At 28.2% G+C, this 18,157-nt stretch overlaps 1 protein-coding gene and 1 non-coding gene across 2 annotated transcripts in view; one reads left to right on the forward strand and one right to left on the reverse strand.

Annotated features, from left to right (window-relative positions):
* LOC124368257 (serpin B3-like) overlaps positions 1-18,157 on the forward strand; it is a 255,044-nt gene that overhangs the window by 128,243 nt on the left and 108,644 nt on the right. The gene's annotated exons all lie outside the window — the stretch shown is intronic.
* Positions 6,779-6,849, reverse strand: Trnaa-ugc. The gene has a single exon. It is a non-coding gene; the product is annotated as a tRNA-Ala (tRNA).

An 18,157-nucleotide genomic window follows, 5' to 3' on the forward strand; every position in this document is an offset into this window, starting at 1 on the left:
TACTGCCGGAATTTTCGAAGCTTCAGCTTATGCAGTCGATGGTTTTTTCCGTCATTTATTACTGCTATCCAGCCTATGGTAACAGCATCTCGCGGGGGGACGTAGAACGTATTCAGAGACTTCAAAACTCTGCGGTGCGTTTCATTTTAAACTTGAAACGTTTTGATCACGTGTCCCCCTTTCGAGATGCTGCCAGCCTGCTACCAGTGGAGTCCGTCTGCAGGATGTTGACTTGCTCATTGGTCCACAAGGTCCTATCACACCAGGAACCGCAGTACCTTAGTGAGCGGTTGTTGTTCCGGGAGGGGGTCTCGCAGCGCAGTACCTGCCATGGCTACCTTCTTGACTTTCGAAAAGTCAGGCATGAAGTCGGGAGGAAAAGTTTTTAGTATTTCGGCCCTAAATTGTACAATGACCTCCCCCTTAGCCTTAAGCAATACAGTTGCAATTCTTTTAAATTAAAACTTAAGGACTACATATGTGTTGATAAATAACGTATTTAAGTTGTTAGTGTATAAGTTTTAGTATTTAGTATAATCCAATGTTGTTCCTTTTAGTTTTAATCACATGTCTTTGTTATTTAGTATTTAAGGCCATTAAATGACTTGAGTTGTTCTGCAAAACAGTGTATGTACTGAGAAACGCTTGTAAATAAAGGAATTTTGATTTGATTTGATATAGGAAGCTAATGTCAAGGTCCTAACATATCAAGTTTAAAACATTAATTTCTTAGTTTCTTCTCTGAATTGAACTAAACAAGTTTTTTTCTTGATTTTTATATATAAATAATACTCTTAATCCCACAAATCATAATAATTTTGTGTAGCATGGCAATGTCTAACAATGGCTACTTACATGGTATTTATAATTAATGTAATCTGGAAGAGTTACTCAGAGAATAATGGAAAAACCACAATAAATACAAAAGCTTTAGGTATATACAGATTTGTATTTTACAATTGATGGAAGTTTAAAAATAAAAATTTTTATATTTTGGTCATTATTGTTATACTATATATGTAATATCATGCATTGATAATGTGAAACCCTTCCTATCCCATAGAAATATATTTATAATAATCATAATTGTGTGAAAATTTCATACAAAATTGTCCGTATTTTAACCAATAACACTTGGTTCTGAATCTCGAATTGTGCATACTAATGTGATTTAAATAAGAAAACGAATTAACTAAGGCTATCCAATAATTTGATCATTTCCAGAGTTATATGTATAGATCCTTTGAAATCACATTATTTATACTTTTTAAATGGTTTTAACTATTTAAATAGCCAGTAATTTAGAATAAAGTAATACTAAAAGAATATCGGGGGGGGGATTTTTGGTCTATAGGTAAAATTATTGTATCACAAAAACATTCTGCTACATATGTATACAACTCAAACAGAAGCGTTTTCCATGATTTATAACGATAAATCTTTAAAAATTCTGATAGAAAATAAATATTTACTACCATCAGTGTATATAATTTCAACTAGGTTAATAAATTTTTAATGCAAAACATTATGAAACCTGCTATGAGATTGCCTCTTAAATACATTTGTATTAAAAAGTAATGTGCATTGTTGTTATATAACTCCAAACTTATCTGTAAAAACCTTGTTTGTAAAAAACTGGAAGCCTACATGCAAACAGCACAAATGTCCTGATCTATCCAGTGATAAATAGAGTTATGGAAACGCGCTTCGCCTACCTCCCGTGACTAATAGTTCCCCGGACAGCAATCCTCCACAACTATGCAACTAAATGTCCGTGCTTTAAATTTATAAGCATGGACATTGATTATACTACGATAAAAATTGGTTTTCTACTTAATATGTTGTTTTTAAGAATTTTATAATGAAACTATAAGCTGGTGGTTTTGTTGTAAATTATTTGAATTCTAAGTAACATTTCCCCACCTTAATCCAATGGACTTTTACTTAAGAGAGTAGGTTTTTATAGTTTTTATTACATTCTATTTTACTAATTAATTTCTTGAATCATTGTAAATCGTAATTTCAAAGGTATGAATATGTGTTATATCTGCAGAAATGTAATTTAGAAAAAATTTTCAAGTTTAATTGAAATATACTTTACATTACAATTACTTTGAACACTCTTAGTTTTCAAAACAATCCGTTAACTTTTGATAGTTACTAATTAATCGCTATCCACTCCCTCTGTATATACAGTATAAGTTTGCAGGAATACCGCAATCAAAAATAATATGACAACACATTTCCATAGAAGAAATCTAAGAGAGTATTGTATTATAGTATAACAACGTAAATTTATTAATATTTGGGATGGAGGTTTTTTTAGAATATAAATATTTTATGAGGTGATTCTAAAATTCACGGCTTGGTATTAACACGTTTTAAATAAAACAGCTAAAGATGTATATACAATTCTTTAATTTGTTTCATTGTAGAATAAAACATTTTTATAATTACGTGTAATATGGTAATATGAATAACACATGTGTTCTAAATATAACAATCTTACGAATTACTCGATACAATGGAAACTTTAAGTATATGTTATAATATTAAATAACTCCATCTAAGTCACGTCTGAAACATGTTACATGTCTACAAACACGTCTGAAAAAATATGTGCCACTCACCACAAGCCATTAGCTCTATTAGGTGTCACCGCAATTAGGTCGGGGACCCGCAAATGTGAGAATTTATCTGTAAGAACTTAATGATTTGAACAAATCTCACACGAGTTTATTTTCTTTGCTGAGCGTCAGTGTAGCTAAAGGTCTGAATGAGCTAGTAAGATTCAATTTCTGTTTTTGACATTTTTATGAAGCTGTATGAAAGAAGTATTGAGTATCAGATGGCCCATGTCACTAAATAGTATTAGGGTGCGCGTCATTTAAACCTCTCACTCAGTAAGATAGCAAAATGTAAATTTAGTCTACCAGGGATGTACATACTTCCTTTCACTAAAACTGCCTGTCAGTCTGTGTATCCATCAAACTTATCAAGAATTATATGAGGTTGACATTTAAATTTTACTAAAACATTAGCTAAGCCCAATTGTACACGATATGATATATGACGTATTTATGCTTTTTTAAATACTTGTCAAACTCATCTTCTGAATACGCAATGATTATACGACCAAAAGAAAATACGTCGAACAATTAACACTATTTATTGCGCTGGTAATGTTTCTACCACGGTACCTCATAGATAGAAAGCACTAAATTAAAAATCAACGGTACAAGATGGGAAAGTTTACAAAGAAACTATCACAATCATTACCTACGGGTAGTTACAATTTATAAGGCTGAACTCTCATTATTTGTTGACTTAACTTTGAAATCGAAAAGATGAAATGAAAATTCACAGGCTCAGTTACTTTGATTCAATAGTATATATTTTGTGATAGTCCATTATTTTGAATAACTTGAGCAGGTATCTTACTTAGCCTAAAGGTACTTAGGCGTTAAGGATAAAAATATATTATATATTATTATTAATATTTTATATATAAATATTTATTTATTTATTTAATTATATTTGTTACGATATTAACTACACATTACAGGGGTATCTTTAAATTAGAATAATGAATAGTCGACAAAAACCAATTTAAAAAATTATTTTATTTCTCACTCGTGTTTCGGTACCATCATTAGTGTGTACACTAACCTCTAACTAAATAATAAACAATACACAACTAAATATGCACATGTGGACTATTTAAATAGATGTTAAATATATTCGACACAGTTGTAATTTTCATTGGTATTCTGTATTTAATATTTAAATGTTTTCAAAGATAGAGTTTGCCTTATATTTTAGATTGATATTTAATATATTGTGAGGATCATTGTTATAATTTTGATAAATATATATTTCTTCTTTTTTGTTTAATTTTTTCTCCTTTCTTTTCGATATACAACATTTTCATGATCTTTTTAATACTTTTGTAGTTATGGTCAGTTTCTAACCAAGTTTTCAGCGAAATTTGATTTTTTGCAGACATTGTATTTGTTTTCAAAGCTTGTATATGTTGTAAAGAACAGCAGTGTAGTAATTCTGAACACTTTGTTATCAAATGTAAAACTCCTCGTTAGGAGCCATTGTATTTTGTCATGTTATTTATGTCAGCCATCATAAATCTGTCACACGTATACGTTTGTCAATTAAACACTTACTCATTGATAGTTTTAACACAAACAAACCAGAGAACTTAACAAATATTTCATTAATAACATTTTTGTGCAAAATGACACCACTAAATTAATGTTATTGTGTAATAAATTTCATTTCCCCAACTTTTTTGAAAAAGAAAATATTATTTTCTTCTGTTATGTATTTTCAACAGCTTAGTATCTAAATTAAAGATATGTTTTAAACAGGCTCATAGTGCTTTTGTAAGTTTAAAGAATAAGCATAATATTAGAAATAAATCTTTATATTATAATACAAAATGTGAATTATTTTACCGTCACGCCAAATTTATCATTAATATTATGTGTTAATGATAAATATTGCGTAATATAATATATTGCAAGTAAATGCATTACAATGAACAGCGTTCCTGTGCCGTTAGGCTACATGAATAGGTATTTTACAGCGTATCGTATCCATATACTATTGTTTTGGCTTCCTTAAAATTCTATAACCTGTAGATTTCATTAAAAATAACGTTCAAAGAAATATGAGTATTTCCTTTGTGGTATTATCTTTTCCAAGTAGTTTATCTTTAGTGACTCGTTGCAATATTGTATACTAAATTACTGCTTGATTTACTAGAAATATATTTAGGTTAAAAAACTTCCTAATTAATTCCTATGAAGCAATATGAAAACCTAAACACCAAAATTGTATTATATTGTATATGTTATTTAGATTATATATAAGGCTTGACACGCAGGAATACTTTAACATGATTATGCACAATTAACGTGTAATTCTGATATTTTTATAGTATATCAGCATTCCGACTTTTATTTATAGATAAATAAGAATGTAAGTAAATATTAATATGGCGGTTCTAGCGCACTTTTGGAGCAAATCAAATATATTTTTTTACATTTGAAGGTTATTTTTGACGATGGAAGGATTGTGAAGGAAACAGGATTTTCCGGACATTTGCCATCGTTCAGTGAAACAAGAAATCAGTAACACTACGTTTCGAGATCTGCATTCTGATCTCTTCTTCAGGTGAAGAATTAACCTAATACATAATTGCAAACTAGGTTAAAATAAACAAATCTTACCAAAGCGTTGTGGCACGCCTAAGTCAGGAATCACAACCTACATGTTGTTTGTCAACTTCACTAACTCTATAAGCATGCACTTAATAAAAAACTATACAAAACACTAATCATTAAAACTTAACTATAGAATACAGGTCACAATACGTCTTCACTCGTCTACTAAGGTGGTTACCTACGACTGACCAGAGGGACTAGCCAATGGTAATCGTCACGGCTGGCTAAAACAAGATGGCGGAAATAAAAGGGAAGGGGGACAGGGATAGGCTCTTTCGTTATTATTGGTTCATGCGAGATGAACTTCTTAAAACCATATTGTGACTCCGCATTGGTTTATTACAAATATCTGATCCGCAGATCTCGAAACGTAGTGTTACTGATTTCTTGTTTCACTGAACGATGGCAAATGTCCGGAAAAATCCTGTTTCCTTCATATTTTTACAATTGGAGCAGCTTTTATAACATATAGAACAACATTTTTAACAACTGGTATTTTTTTCTCTAATATCTAATAAGTCTTTCAGAAGTCCACTATTTTTAAGTTCTTTCAGCTGACTATGAGAAAATTCTATTCTGGTTTCTTTATTGTGTTTCTTATGTTATTCAAGTTGATTGTATTATCTATTTGTTACAAATATTTTATCTTCACCATTTTTTAGTTGATCTATTTTAAATTGAATACTAACAGGTATTTTCTTTTTAAAGGCAGATTTTATTTTTTCTTTCTGATTTTACTAAAATTTAGGTTCACCTCAATTTATATACCTAAAATTTCAAGTTCTCATCGATTCTCATTCCTGATTTTCTCTTCAAAAACATTGCTCCAGCTGTTGTAAGCACAACTATTCTTTCACTTAAACCAGCATCTTTAAACAAAAATCCATCCATTGCTTTATCTTGAGAAATATTATCTCCAAAACGTCTTGAATTTGTGTCTCTATGTTATGCATAAAAAATATCGTGTTCCATTGCAAATTGATCTAATTTATTTATACCAGGATCTCATCTTTCCATTCTTTTTTCTAGCTTTGTCCTAGGCCCCAGATATTGATAGCCTGGTACGTGGCATTCAAAAGGTAAATTGTTGATGAAATTGTTTAAAAGTCCACTACCTAATATTGTAGAACTTATTTGAGGCAATATTCGTTTTAAATATTTAATTACATCAGGTATTTCAATCAATTCATTAGGTTTGTTCGAAATAAAATATTTAATCGCTTTCTTTTCATAAGAAAATGTTATTTCCAACCTATTCTTGAGCATAAATACAATTAATATTTCAATCACGTTTTGTCAAATCATAGATATATCTGTATTAAATCTTATTAATACTCTATTTTCTTACACCGGATGCTTGGATTTTTTTTCCCAAATGGGTTTAATTAAAATAATATATAATTTTTACCCTACTTGATTTAGGTTTTTTAGCTAATGGATCATTAATTTAGTAAATAGAATCAGATTTCCATAACATTTCAGTAACTTATATATATTAATATATATAATTTCAATAAACATTGAATCGCAAAAAGTACTTGCTCCGCCGGGACTCGAACCCGGATCTCTCACTTGCAGGGTGAATGTGCTACCATTACACCACAGAGCCCTCACTTTTTACGATTCAATTATTTTCTATTTGGCAGTGTCTGTCACATACGCGTTTAAATAACTAAACTAACTTATGATCGGAAGACCAAATATCTGTCAAATGACTTTTATTTACGTTAAATAAATGGCCATATAAATATAAATATGTGTATATATATATATATATATATATATATATATATAAAATATATATATATAAGTATATGTCATGCATATTGACGATATGCATATTACTCAATACAAGAACTCAAAGAATTATATAGTGTTGAAATAAATTATCGATGGATGATTTTCAATAATACATAGTAACACAAGTAAATAGTAAGAATCAATATAAAAGACCAGCTTATATAATTAGATGAAATTAATCAATGTTAAAATTATAAAGTCTTCTTGAGGTTTTCTAAAAATTACTTTTTTTCATTAGAAACAAGTTTTTATACAAATTCCGATTTTAATAATGTGTGCTTCCAGAAGATTAGCTACGCCATATATTGGTTCCACGTAAAACACTGTTAAAGATGTATTGGATTTCCCGCAGAGAGTTCTCGTTAAAACATTCTTTTATTATATTCCATATCCCTACATTTTATAAAGTATAAACACATATTAAGCATTCTCCATGTTTCAAATTTTACTCTTTTAGGTATCATTTATCTATATAATAAGTGAAAGTTGGATGTACGTTTTATTTAGAGAGTTGAAATTAAGTCAAATATGTTTAACTTCTTTTACACTTAAGGTCCACTCAGTTACTGTCGCCCTTCAAGACATATATAAAATTCTATACCAAATTTTATAAAAATATGATGAGTGTATTGAAATAATTTGGCAAAATATTACGTTAGGATACTATTTGTTAAAATATGATATTGTTGTGCTCTAGCTGTTCACTAACTTATTTATTCTGTTTTCTCATTGTCATCATAATTACCCGTAACATCAATATAACAATATTCATTAACTCTTAGCGAATTTATTGGTGTAAGTACCAATATCAAATTCATTGCTCATACAAAATTAATTTTCGCGCAAAATTTCAAGTGAACCTATCAGTTCTTCTACTAGATACCGTGAGCACAGACAGTATAATATGCTGAAAATTGTACATTTACTAAGTTTTTACTGAATCTCAGCATATAAGAAGTGCAAAAGAATTATAGAAAGGTAGATTGATTTGAATTAGACTAAATAACATAATATAAATAAACTTTTAACACTTTTAAACTTTTATTTTTCTTACTATGTACATTTCGGAATCATTGATTCCATCTTCAGGTACAACATTTAGTAAGTGTTAAAAGTTTATTTATATTATGTTATTTATTATAAAACACTTTTCGAGGCTACATCTCTAACATGAATTAGACTGCTTGCGAATCTATAAAATGTTATTAGAAATTGATACTAAAATTAATAAAGACATTCAATTAACAATTGACAACAAATTATTGAATATTCTAATGAGGTAGTTTTGGACATAAGAATATTATAAATATAGTGTTTATGAAAAGATTTTCTGTCCGTTAGTCTATCATTTACGAGAAATATAATTTTTTCTATAAAGCAGTGGTCTGTTGCATGTGAAATATAACACAGGTTTAGGTTGCAAGGTATACAAGTAATGTACAAGGTATCTGAGTTTTCAGTAATGATTTAAAGTTCGATTTTAAATTTTTGTGATGAATGTTTGCATGTATTGGATTTTAATCCTACTGAAATATTGTAGATGACAAACAATAATATAGCAAATATGTATCATATGTTATACTTAATATAAAATATTGCAATCAAATACGTTTCAAAAATAGAGTGCTTAAATTTTGGAATGGTCTCATAAAAAGAAAAGTTTAACTCATATATTATCACAAGGGAAATAAAAAATCTATTAAAAAAATGTACAATATAAAATTTATTATTTTTAAAACGTTTATTTCGATAAAGTTTCACTGTCCAAAATGAGGTTATTGCTACTGATAGGAAAAAATTAAAAGTTCAGATATGAATTTCGTCATTATATGCAGTGAAAATTATATAAATTAAATAATTTTAACTTGTTCTTATTAATTTAACTAATCCCAGGGATATATTTCACGAATATATCACCTAAGCATCAGGAAAGCTTTGTTCCATTCTTTTTCTTCAGTCTAAATCCAATTTTGTACTTAACACTACTATATATTAATACACTAATTCAGCCGATTAAATTTTAATATATAATGAATAAAAAAAAAACACTAAAGGGTTCCTACTAAAGTCAGGGAAAGCGGTACTCATCAGGAAAGCTTAGACTTTGGAATGACAAAGAGTGTGTTTTACTTCATGTACATAAGATAAATTAATAAAATAATGTACAATATCATGAAACCACTTAAGCATCTGATTGCTGTTATTTTATATATTTCCAGAATATGGAAGACGGCATCGATAATCTCTGGAATGTGGCAGCATTTCATTCATACAAGTTTTTTTTTAATTTATTTATTACAAACAATAGTTATTTTTTGGTATTATTTAGAGACTCATCATATAGAATATCTCATGCGGAAACAGCTTGTAAATTATAAAAAGTTAACCTTTCATTATGTTACTTATATTTACATGTTAATGTTTTGTTTTTAACGTGTTTACACAAACTAAACGTGATCAGATAAAATAAATTGTGTAATATTTTAATCCTTTAGATACCGTCTCATTAACATTACTGTATTGTTACTGACGATCATTTTCGGACTAAGCAAAAAAACTGTACTGTATACCTTATAAGAAAACTAGGTTTTTGTGGTTATTCATTGGCATTTAATGCCTTTTTGTGGGCTATAACAACGACACGTAAATTTGGATATTTTATTTACGTAACTGTATTTATGGTTTACTGCATTTATTATCACTAAATAACATAAAAAATAAGGAATAATAATATTTACAGCAGTTTAATATAACAATAATATTAAATAAGTATTACGGTATAAAACACGTTTTGTACAGTACAAAGTTACAACTAATAGTGGTCTGATGTGACATTTGGGTCAGACCAAACAATACTATTTGTAACTACAGTCAAAGTGTGACGTCAGCTGTGATTTCCAACATCAGCGCAACTAGGTCTGTAGTGATTGCTTCCTCTTGTGGATTCATCAGTTAAGTGATAATGCTGTCCTTGCTGACATGCAAAACATTTCGTAGTTTAATTGCAGCTCCAATGTGACGGCGGGGGACACATACGCCGCGTTTATAATAATATATTCTTGGGCCGATTTATATGGTTTATAAACTTTATTTCATCAGGAAAATTTGTTTTTTTTTCGATAGTATGTTTACCATTACTAATTTATCTAGTCTAAGCGTTTCCCCATAGCTGCACTATGAGTAGAAAACTCGGTTTCTTCACCGCATATTGGTATCTAAAACATAGTAGGGAACTTAATGAGAGTTTATGTTAAGAACTGCTAGTAATTTAGGAACTACATACGAAATAATCAAGCTGAAATTGCAATGTTATATGCTCTAATATACACTAGTATAAGGTATGTAAAAATTATATTATAAAGTTGTGTAAATACTTGTGTTATTTATTTACGTAAAACTACTGCACTGATTGTCACTAATTTAAATATCTCCCGAGCCATCTTTCGATATCCAAAATCTCTAACAATAGATGTGTGGAGAAAAAAAAATACTATTTATTAGTGGATTGTTGTAGTGTTAGGGATTTTCAATAATAATGATCGATCTGTCATTACAAATAAAGCCAAAACGTTTAGGAACTGTTACTATGCAGTGATTTCAAAGTAGTATTCATTGTTGTGTAAATTTGTTCATTAAACGGTCAATTGGAAACGTAATAAACAAAACTGGCTGCAATTGCAATGGTTGCGTATGATATCAATGTTTGGCGTTGGTTATAATTTTACGCTACATCTCAGAAAAAATACCAAATTTGTTTCCCTACAATATTAGTTTATATTATGCAGTAGTATTAGGAGTTGTACACTATTTCTTATTAATTATTATTATTTGGAAATTTACTTGATAAGTCCAAATATACATAGAGCTATTTATAAGTAACTCCTGTACCTTCAGCCTATATATGTGCCAAAATAGGGTATTTTCTACTTGGAATAGTTCAGGACTGAAGATACTTTCACACAATAGATTTGTTCGGTTATCTCTAGTTTATTTTAGTTTTTTTTCACTTCCAAACGATTTTGGCAGATGTAACCAGCTGGATTAACTAATAAGATTCGCTGAATCATACAAAGTTACTTGATACTTGTGTATAACTAATACTACAAAATAATACCATAAAAATACCTGATACTATTGCGTCAGTTAGTTTTATATTGTAATAAATTTATTAACAAATATTATAATTTTCAACATATTAAAGGTATTTATTGCTAATTATATTTTTATTCAAGTTGTAAAATTCCATTTAAGGATTAAACTTTTTAAATTATATGCAAAAACCAGTCAGAAGAATATATTTTCTAGCCCACTGATACTGTATCAAATATCAAATGTTGTGTGACTATCATATGGTTGTTTATAAATACAAATATAATCTCCAGAAAGTTACGTTTTGCTTTTATACATTCAAAACCAATAAATAGTTTTAGCCGTTATCAAGCTCTTTTAATGTTGAAAAAACCTTCAAGTAAAACTTAAATCCTATTCACTTCACTTCTATGTTTGTTATGACGCAAATATTTTTTTAAATATTGCGGAAAGATAAATCAACTGTGGGTAATAGTTTTCTTGTCTCACCTAAGTGATAGGCTTCACTAAAGCTCAGCCAATAACAGTAGAGTGGTATTTAAATAAGGTCTGAATTATTATAACTTCTCGTGTACTTTTTGTTTCTGTTAAAATATATTGTGTTTTAGTAATATAAATAATTTTAAATATTTTCATTAAGCTTTTCGGGAATCTATTAAATTATATGTACAATTCGTCTGTGTTTATATTGGTGTATGTACTGTAATAATTTCTAATTTAAATACGATTTTAATTATACAAATAATATTAAATAAATAAATAATAAATAAATAAATATTTTATTGCAATTGATATTTAAAATTAAATGTATGCAACCGTCACTTGATTTTTTTCTACATATTTTTTTGATTTTTAAAATATATTATCAGTTATATAAGTTTGTGAACACTTACAAGTAATCTTTAACTGTCGGATCACAGGAGATACACAGGAGATTTTACTCTAAATACTATCCATTAATATATAAGCAACATTTTTTAGCCTTGTTTTTAATTAAAGATTAGTGTGTCTTTATTCTTACAGTATAAATAATTGACCGTTTTTATTTGATATTGTATTTAAATGAAGATTCTATGATGACGGATATGAAACTAAAATTTAAGACGTTATTTTTACATAAGAAGGATATTAAACATAAGGCATGGAACTGCATTTTACTGATGGGTCTAAAACCCTATATTACAAACTAAAAAATACTATTTGGTTGTAGAATACCCAACAATTTGTTTCAAAGTTTGCTAACAAGAGGTTCAAAGTTTGCAAATAAAGTATTTGGTATAGTTTTTCAATATTTACTGTGTATAGTAAATTAAAGTCACTGGTGACTTTTAATTTCTATTGTACAATTGGATCAGTAAACCATACAATACCATGCTTGCAGCAGGCTACACTAGCTGTACCTAATCCATAGACTATCATTTGCGTAGTGCTAGAATTTAATGTTTAATACATAATATTGATATTTTATAAATCTAAATATTTTAAAAATATGTTTTAATTTTAATTAACATAAAAAACTACGTTTATTAAAGCGTCTGTGGATTAAATGAAGGAATCAACTAATGTTTTTACTAAAAAACGTTTATAGTATTTGGTCAGAAACGAATATATTTCGATCTATACTAACCACCATACCCTTTAATTAATCATACTATATTCGATGATAATTATATATAAATAGCGGTTTTCTGTAGCAAACCTAAACATTTAATGAAATCACAATGGTTTTAATTGTCGTTATTGAAGTTCTATTAGAAGTATAATAAATAATTAATAAAGAATGAAATAATCTCTAGTGTTTTTAAAGCTTATATATGAATCCAGAATTTTTTAAAATCTTTTACTACTACATCTAACTGTAAAGTGTGCCGATATTTTGAGTCCAATATATTCTTAGAAAAAAAAAAAACAAGTATAAAGTCCTTCTACCTTCATAAAAAAGCTATTGGTTTGATACCAAAGCATTTGTAACTGGCTAGAATGGAAAATAGTATAATCTGTTGACGGAATGCATTTACTTGTACCAAATTTTGACATTACTGACCCAGCGGGATTAGCTGTTTATGTGGTATTCTGGCTGATAACATTCAGATGTTCATGTAAGTTATAGACACATTATTATATCAGCTCATTTATTAATTTTGTAAGCAGTGCTCACAATTATTTAAACTTTGACTATTTACGTTTTATATATTGTTTTAATATATATGTTGGTCGAATCTCAACTTAACTTAAGATGCATAAAATATAGATAAAGATCCTTCCAATCTACTGTATGTTGACATCTATTTCGTTTCATAAACAGTAACAATATTTAGTCGTAAATATCTATAACTACAAAGGTCAGATATGGTAGAAAACTGTTTATATAAAATATTTAAAAATTATTTTGACCAATGCCAGGCAACATGGTATGAAGTATCTCTAGTGCTCCCAGAGGCATTGGTTTATAAATGATTCCGAGCTAAACTGAATTCCAGGCACGTACGGATGGATGGTTACCGTTTCCTGTAGCTCAGTTCTGATAACAAGCAATAAAATACTTACGTTTCCCTTCATGTCTCTACGTGTCGGCTTAAACTTGTATAATCATGTGCTTTGCCCTACAAACAAATCGGTTTTATTTGATTTTAACGAACGAACGGTTTTACTAAAGGTTGCTTCAAATCAATATAGTTTGCTGCATATAATTATCCTCCTTACGCTGATACTTATATTTAGATAATGTAATCCTTGTCAAATAATTATTTTAACGTATTATTAATTTTAATAAATTTTTAGCAGAATCCCAGTAAAACATCACTATTTACTATTCATTAATTTATCGCAGTATTACTGTATTCTATCTTCAGAGTTTATATGTTACTCATGATTAAATAATATAAATAAAAGTATTTTTTTTTAATTTGTTACTGATGAGTAACAAAACATTTCCATTAATACAACCTATGATCATTAAAAACAGGTGGTTTTATTAATAATGTTTCATAACATATTTTTATCTAGAACTTGATAAAAACAATAATTGGATGTTTACACTAATTCAGTTAGTATTTTATTAGTTGTACTCCCAACAAGAAGATTTAAAAATGTAATAGTGGTGTATGTTTTATAGATTTATTAATTCTAGCAAACACTTTTACTACTTTAGTGGATACACCATGAACAATATTATTATTGCTTAATTTGCTAGGAGCAAATTTGAATCTTCTACTTATTTAAGCACACAATCTGATTATCTTAGAAACGAGAAAGAAATTTTGTCTATTAAATAAATAGCTTATCGGACACGCTAACTATAGTGGAAGTCAAACATGGAGGGCACCGATAGTGATATAAATATTAAACGATAACTCCTCATACAATTTCATTTCTTTATAGAACTAAAACCGATGATCAGACTTAAAAATAACGTTTATATCATCATAAGATAACGAAATAAAAGGACTGAAAGGTCCTTAGATAGCTAGCTGAAGCCGAATCAACATTTGTATTTATATGTGTGAAGGTTGGGTAAAAGTGTTATGGTAAGAAAATATGATCTGGGAATAAAAATCATTGCATATGTTTAACGCTTTTGAAACCCTCCCTCTTCAACCTTTACAGAAAACTAGTTTCCATAGGTGTGTATGTATATATATATATATATATATATATATATATATATATATATATTTATTTATTTATTTATTTATAATTTGTATATATATATATATATATTTATAATTTATATAGAAATATTAGGTTATGTGCTCTTAAAATACAAATTGACTTTAGGCTATTGTAATCTTTTCTCTAGAAACAAATTGATAATTTCGTAACACTAATAATTGCGTATTCCCCATGATCTGTATACAACATAAAATAGTATATTGCATATTGAAAACACATGTAAAATGTTTTTATTGTACAGGATACAGATGGAATCCTTATAATAAGGGAACACTATTTCAAAATACTTCAAGAAGTTACTTTACAAAGAACAAAGTCTTTTTATGAAACGGAAGGAACAATATACGAATAACCATGTTTGAATTCATACGAAAGCTTTTAAGACAGTTATGGCAGTTATACTCCACAATTATTATAAAAACTGTTATCAATATTTTAATATAAATCTTTGTTATTTTGATATATTTTATTATTTTATTAAATATTTCTTTAAATATAGCTTTAAAAAATTACTAACTTATTCGTAAGTACAAATTACTTCGGTAATAATATACATCGTGAATAAATTAACCATTAAATATTTGGTAATGAAATATCTACATCGAAATATTTTGTAGATAATTGATTCAATGTAAGTATTACCTACAATATTAACATTTATATATTTATATGCTACGTTATAATTTGTAAGATCATTTCCATCTATTCTGAAATGGAATTAAAAGAATAAACTCTCAGATTAGCATATCTTCATTACAGATTTCTATACATGGCAAAAAGAGCTCAATAGTTTAATAGTTTAAACAATGGTGTCACGCAATGTGAATCATAAAAACTAGGATTACAAACTCTCAGATTAGCATCCCTTCATTAAAGATTTCTATACATGGCATAAAGTTCTCAATAGTTTAATAGTTTAAACAATGGTGTCACCCAATGTGAATCATAAAAACTAGGATTACAAAAACTATCTGTGTAACAGTAAATAATGAGAATACATTATATTATACTTACTATGTTCATACATAATAGTAACTACGAGGATTTTAACATAACAATAACTTACCCTAATAAACGTTGAAATATTTTCACAAACTGCTTAGATTCTTTCAGAGTGGCACGGAGTATATTACACAAATTTTATGATTCTATTTCAAAATGTATACTATTTGTTATTATAATTTTATTTGTAGGAAAATAATTACAAATACTATCATCCAAGTTTTAGAATATTAATTAAATTGAAATATTATGTTCACATTTTTATTGAGTTATTAAATTATTTCAGCCTTTCTGTAGTCAGCAATCTTCAGTTAAAGCGTTTTAAACCAAAAGCTAATCATATTATCATTTTTTGGCTGGGGATACCTTTCCATTACATAACTAAAATACCTCTAGAATGTTTCAACACTGTTTCAGCCGGAAAACGTAGATGATAGTAATGAAACCAGCATAGGCAGCATATCCCTAATAACTCAAATTATTACACTGGAAACATACATCAGTGAAGACTGTAGTAATGATATTTATAGACCAAAAACAGGATTTGGGTATAAAAGAGACAATAACATAAACATTTCAATATTTACTCATTTGAATATCTACAGGGTGCAATATCCTACTAATGAAATTGGCATACAGTTATAACATATAACGAATCATATAACCCTGGCCGCAAAAGGATCGAGAAAGTGTCCATCAGTGACATGTGGTGACATTTTGGAAAGAAACATTCTTCAACATGTTATCTTTCGTATCAAATATACACTGTGGCAGTAATTTTCAACAACATAAAAGCTGATACGCCCTAATAATAAGAATGTAATTTAATTAGACTATATCTTAAAATGTATATCCAAATTATTTAAAGAAAATTACAACTGCGATTCATTAAAATAATAATAATTATTAAATGCATAAAACTTTGCTACGCTGACTGTAAAAACACATTATGAAGTGGTACACTTGCCTAACAGGATTTATTATAATTTTTAACTAAATATAGTTTACTTCAACGTGGCCTGAACGGATATTTTAGTATTTTATCTGTGTTAGCAACTTTAATTTTTTTTTAAACAGGATATATTAAGTAATACCTGTTACCTCAGCTAAGTGTGTCGAAAATGATCAATTTAGAGAATAAGCTCAATTAACTCATAATATAAATTTCCTGAAAATATTATTTCTTTCTGTCATAAAATAGAAACTACACTTTTTACATAAAAAATTAAACAGATATTTTGAAAACATTTACCTAATTGAGAAAAATATGGGAAACAAATTCACTAGTCTGTTAATTCGTTCTGTGGCTATTAGCTTTAATTTGATAAAAAAATGTTATAATTCTTATTTGTGAATACATGATTTCTTTGGCTTATTCAATGAAAGATTTTTTAAATACAATTTAAAACGCAATAATTTTAAACATAATAAATAAATAATTTGGCAATGAGAAATTAGTACAAGAAATAACGATGTAAACAAATTACCTACGATCTTATATGATTTTATCATGTGAAATTTTTATTCAGTGAGTTAAAATAAAAGTAATAGAATGGTGTATCACTGTTAGAAGACCGTGACAAGTTTTGATTTTAACGTTCTCCTGCGTTGTAGTACTCTTCCTAGGCTCACGTTAAATTTTATTACTAGAATTTTACTGTAAAATGTAACATACCAAAAAATAACATTTACATATCATGTGGAAAGATATATTTAGAAGGATTCATGGATAGATTTGCATAAAACTACATTTATACATAGAAAATAACGTTTTCTCTGATAGTGCATGTTCAAATATTTGATTTACCTAAACCTAATTTTATGTTATTTTCTTATAGTGCATGATTACTGTTTTGTCTATTTGTTTACAAGATTTATCAAGAATAAAGTGGAAATAAAATAAATATTTTCCCTGAATGAATACTGTTACAATACAAGGTGTAACCTTCGTACTTTTCTGATTGTGGATTATATTTCATAGCATTAATTTGGCTGATCGCTAGGATTCATTTTTACACACTCCTTATGGCTAGTCATGATATGAATGAGAAAATCAAATAATACGTAAGTTTTTATACCATTTATCCGTACAAATGTCTAGAATAATATGTCATCAGGGATTGCAAAAACCTTTATTTCCACTTCAAAAAGATTTAGGTCTATGATGGCGTATGGTTTACCACCGGATTTGATTGAACGCCATTGACAATTATCTATCAGTAAGCTGAATCAAGTTCTCAGTTGTCTCGTTGATAGGATTTAAAAGTGAATTTTGTTTATTATTCCCCTATGTGTATCTTCCTGCAAGAAATCCTAGGATTTCAATGAGACATAGACTTTGATTGCCTACTCAG

The sequence above is a fragment of the Homalodisca vitripennis genome, chromosome 8 (assembly GCF_021130785.1).
Source record: "Homalodisca vitripennis isolate AUS2020 chromosome 8, UT_GWSS_2.1, whole genome shotgun sequence".
Classification (NCBI taxonomy): Eukaryota; Metazoa; Arthropoda; class Insecta; order Hemiptera; family Cicadellidae; genus Homalodisca; species Homalodisca vitripennis.